Here is a 5,746-nt window from a genome sequence, read left to right on the forward strand (position 1 = left end):
TAATGGACACTGTGGAGGAGAGGAGAGGAGAGGAGAGGAGAGGAGAGGAGAGGAGAGGAGAGGAGAGGAGAGGAGAGGAGAGGAGAGGAGAGGAGAGGAGAGGAGAGGAGAGGAGAGGAGAGGAGAGGAGAGGAGAGGAGAGGATAGATAGGGCGCAGGCCAGGCAGCAGGCTGCCAGCTTAGTGGAGTCTGCCACTAGCATAGTCAGTGTAGTCAGCTCAGCTATCCCCATTGAGACCGTGTCTGTGCCTCGATCTAGGTTGGGCAAAACTAAACATGGAGGTGTTCGCCTTAGCAATCTCACTAGGATAAAGTCCTCCTCCATCCTGTTATTATTGAAAGAGATTGTGATATCTCATCTCAAAATAGGGCTAGTTAATGTTAGATCCCTTACTTCCAGGGCAGTTAGAGTCAATTAACTAATCACTGATCATAACCTTGATGTGATTGGCCTGACTGACACATGGCTTAAGCCTGATGAATTTACGGTGTTAAATGAGGTCTCACCTCCTGGTTACATTAGTGACCATATCCCCCGCGCATCACGCAAAGGCGGAAGTGTTGCTAACATTTACGATAGCAAATGTCAATTTACACAAAAAAAAACTTTGTTTTCGTCTTTTGAGCTTCTAGTCATGAAATCTATGCAGGCTACTCAATCACTTTTTATAGCTACTTTATAGCTGATTCCTATTGGACCTTGTAGTCATAGCAGATAATATTCTAATTTTGGGTGATTTTAAAATTCACATGGAAAAGTCCACAGACCCACTCCAAAAGGCTTTCGGAGCCATCATCGACTATATCAAATCTCTTATTCCTCTCTCATAAAAAAAAGCTGTTGCGCAGCAAGTCACTGCCTTCCAGAAGACAAACAATGTATACAAATGCTTCAGTCTGGTTTTAGACCCCATCATAGCACTGAGACTGCACTTGTGAAGGTGGTAAATTACCTTTTAATAAATCTGTCCTAGTTTGCTAATATATGCATATTATTATTACTGGTGGATAGAAAACACTCTGAAGTTTCTAAAACTGTTTGAATTTTGTCTGTGAGTATAACAGAACTCATAGGGCAGGCAATCTTCCAAACAGGAAGTGGAAATTCTGAAAGCGGGTCTAATTTTAAGTCATCGCCTCTTCACTTCCAAACAAACAAGATATGGATATGTTAGCACTTCCTACGCCTTCCACTAGACGGCAGCATTCAGTAGAACGTGGAATGAACATCCTAGTGTGAATTTTGATCGAATGGGAGGGGAATGAGTCACTGTCCTGGCAGAATGCCATTTCCTGGTTGCGCAATTGTCTGTTGAGATCACCGCCGTTCCATTTGGCTGCAGATGAAAACGTATACTACAGTTGGAACGTTATTGGATATATATGAAAATAACATCCTGAAGATTGATTCTCTACTTAGTTTGACCAGTTTATTCGACCTGGAATATATATTTTTGAAGTTTTCGTCTGAGTTCGCCTGGACCGGCGCCAGCTTTTGGGCACGTGAGCTGAAAGTGCTAGCAAATGCAGCTAATTGGACACTGGTATTGGACGTTATGGAACAAAACAACAATTTATTGTGGAACTAGGACTTTGCACTGCATTCTGATGAAAGATCATCAAAGGTAAGGGAATATTTATGATGTAATTTCGTATTTCTGTTGACTCCAACGTGGCAGAGAAATATATTCACGTTTTAGCGCCGTTTTAGATTAAAATCTGCCGTAGCTTTCTATAATTCCTCCTGATATTTTGGAGGCATTTCTGACGCCATTGTAAACCGAGATTTGTGGATATAAATATGCATATTATCGAACATATTATCGAACAAAACATAAATGTAATGTAATGTAACATGATGTCATAATTCTGCGTTTGTGACTATCTTTGGCTGGGTAAAATGGCTAAAATGGCTATGTCTGTGTTTGGATTTGGTGGTGATCTAACATAAATATATGTTGTGTTTTCGCTGTGAAACATGATGGGTAGATTAACAAGATGTTTATCTTTCATTCGCTGTATTGGACTTGTTAATGCGTGAAAGTTAAATATTTCTAAAAAATATTTTTGAATTTCCCGCGCCATTTTTCAGCTGAGGGGTTCCGTTAGCAGAAGAAGTTAATGGCATCAGACCGAGGCTCTGCATCTGTCCTCGTGCTCCTAGACCTTAGTGCTGCTTTTGATACCATCGATCACCACATTCTTTTGGAGAGATTGGAAACCCAAATTGGTCTACACGGACAAGTTCTGGCCTGGTTTAGATCTTATCTGTCGGAAAGATATCAGTTTGTCTCTGTGAATGGTTTGTCCTCTGACAAATAAACTGTAAATTGTGGTGTTCCTCAAGGTTCCGTTTTAGGACCAATATTGTTTTCACTATATATTTTACCTCTTGGGGATGTCATTTGAAAACATAATGTTAACTTTCACTGCTATGCGGATGACACACAGCTGTACATTTCAATGAAACATGTTGAAGACCCAAAATTGCCCTCACTAGAAGCCTGTGTTTCAGACATAAGGAAGTGGATGGCTGCAAACTTTCTACTTTTAAACTTGGACAAAACAGAGATGCTTGTTCTAGGTCCCAAGAAACAAAGAGATCTTCTGTTGAATCTGACAATTAATCTTGATGGTTGTTACAGTCTTCTCAAGTAAAACTGTGAAGTACCTCGGCATTACTCTGGACCCTGATCTCTCTTTTGAAGAACATATCAAGACTGTTTCAAGGACAGCTTTTTTCCATCTACGTAACATTGCAAAAATCAGAAACTTTCTGTCCAAAAATGATGCAGAAATATGAATCCATGCTTTTGTCACTTCTAGGTTAGACTACTGCAATGCTCTACTTTCCGGCTACCCGGATAAAGCACTAAATAAACTTCAGTTAGTGCTAAATGCGGCGGCTAGAATCCTGACTAGAACCAAAGAATTTGATCATATTACTCCAGTGCTAGCGTCCCTACACTGGCTTCAAATCAAATCATAAAATCAAATCAAATTTTATTTGTCACATACACATGGTTAGCAGATGTTAATGCGAGTGTAGTGAAATGCTTGTGCTTCTAGTTCCGACCATGCAGTAATAACCAACAAGTAATCTAACTAACAATTCCTAAACTACTGTCTTATACACAGTGTAAGGGGATAAAGAATATGTACATAAGGATATATGAATGAGTGATGGTACAGAGCAGCATAGGCAAGATACAGTAGATGGTATCGAGTACAGTATATACATATGAGATGAGTATGTAAACAAAGTGGCATAGTTAAAGTGGCTAGTGATACATGTATTACATAAGGATGCAGTCGATGATATAGAGTACAGTATATACGTATGCATATGAGATGAATAATGTAGGGTAAGTAACATTATATAAGGTAGCATTGTTTAAAGTGGCTAGTGATATATTTACATCATTTCCCATCAATTCCCATTATTAAAGTGGCTGGAGTTGAGTCAGTGTCAGTGTGTTGGCAGCAGCCACTCACTGTTAGTGGTGGCTGTTTAACAGTCTGATGGCCTTGAGATAGAAGCTGTTAAGCTGGCTTCCTGTCAAGGCAAGGGCTGATTCCAAGGTTTTACTGCTAACCTACAAAACATTACATGGGCTTGCTCCGACCTATCTTTCCGATTTGGCCCTGCCGTACATACCTACATGTACGCTACGGTCACAAGACGCAGGCCTCCTAATTGTCCCTAGAATTTCTAAGCAAACAGCTGGAGGCAGGGCTTTCTCCTATAGAGCTCCATTTTTATGGAACGGTCTGCCTACCCATGTGAGAGACGCAGACTCAGTCTCAACCTTTAAGTCTTTACTGAAGACTCATCTCTTCAGTGGGTCATGTGATTGAGTGTAGTCTGGCCCAGGACTGTGAAGGTGAACGGAAAGTTCAGTCTGTCATATCTAGAGTACTTCTCCTGTCTTATCCGGTGTCCTGTGGGAATTTAAGTATGCTCTCTCTAATTCTCTCTTTCTCTCGGAGGAGGACCTGAGCCCTAGGACCATGCCTCAAGACTACCCGGCATGAGGACTCCTTGCTGTCTCCAGTCCACCTGGCCGTGCTGCTGCTCCAGTTTCAACTGTTCTGCCTGCGGCTATGGAACCCTGACCTGTTCACCGGACGTGCTACCTGTCCCAGACCTGCTGTTTTCAACTCTCTAGAGACAGCAGGAGCGGTAGAGATACTCTTAATGATTGGCTATGGAAAGCCAACTGATATTTACTCCTGAGGTGCTGACTTGCTGCACCCTCGACAACTACTGTGATTATTATTATCTGACCATTCTGGTCATCTATGAACATTTGAACATCTTGGCCATGTTCTGTTATAATCTCCACCCCTCTTAGCCTGGTTCCTCTCTAGGTTTCTTCCTAGGTTTTGGCCTTTCTAGGGAGTTTTTCTAGCTACCGTGCTTCTACACCTGCATTGCTTGCTGTTTGGGGTTTTAGGCTGGGTTTCTGTACAGCACTTTGAGATATCAGCTGATGTAAATTTGATGAAATTTGATTAAAAGGAGGGTGTTGCTTGGAATCATTGTTCTTCCTGTGTCAACCATGGTTACCTGCAAGGAAACACGTGCCGTCATTATTGCTTTGCACAAAAATGTCTTCACAGGCAAGGATATTGCTGCCAGTAAAATTGCACCTAAATCAACCACTTATCGGATTATCAAGAACTTCAAGGAGAGGAAACTCCCCAGACCTTAATCCCATTGAGGCGGGTGGACAAACAAAAACCCACAGATTCTGACAAACTTCAAGCATTGATTATGCAGGAATGTGCTGCCATCAGTCAGGATGTGGCCCAGAAGTTAATCGACAGCATGCCAGCCAGGGCAGATTGCAGAGGTCTTGAAAAAGAAGGGTCAACACTGCAAATATTGACTCTTTGCATCAACTTCATGCAATTGTCAAGAAAAGCGTTTGACACTTATGAAATGCTTGTAATTATACTTCTTCCATAGTAACATCTGACAAAAGGCTCATAAAAATATCTAAAGACACAGAGGCAGCAGACTGTGTGTAAATTCATATTTGTGTCATTCTGAAAACCTTTGTCCATGACTGTACACTAGCCAGAGTGTAGTTATAATATGTACGCTGCACATTGACAGCAAGAATCCCAAACAGATACACTATTTGACAAAAACCTAATCATTTCAAACCTTTACATTTGAATACTATCACACATGCCCCTCTATTTATGAGTGGAATATTTAGGAAAATATATTTCCTCAATTAAAATCACTTAGCTGATTACATGGTGATGTCACAGTCTTTATGCCAATCAACTGAAATTATTTTTAAAATGGTTTGTGTTTGCTCAGAAAAATGGGGGGGTTGAATGACCCAATGGCCACATGTTGAAGAACCCTGGACTGGTCCTCTGGTACTGAGCTCTATATTTACATGTAACAACCTATTGAAGAACCCTGGACCGGTCCTCTGGTACTGAGCTCTATATTTACATGTAACAGCCTATTGAAGAACACTGGACCGGTCCTCTGGTACTGAGCTCTATATTTACATGTAACAACCTATTGAAGAACCCTGGACCGGTCCTCTGGTACTGAGCTCTATATTTACATGTAACAGCCTATTGAAGAACCCTGGACCGGTCCTCTGGTACTGAGCTCTATATTTACATGTAACAACCTATTGAAGAACCCTGGACCGGTCCTCTGGTACTGAGCTCTATATTTACATGTAACAGCCTATTGAAGAACCCTGGACCGGTC

This window comes from Oncorhynchus masou, chromosome 9, assembly GCF_036934945.1.
Source record: "Oncorhynchus masou masou isolate Uvic2021 chromosome 9, UVic_Omas_1.1, whole genome shotgun sequence".
NCBI classification, from domain to species: domain Eukaryota; kingdom Metazoa; phylum Chordata; class Actinopteri; order Salmoniformes; family Salmonidae; genus Oncorhynchus; species Oncorhynchus masou.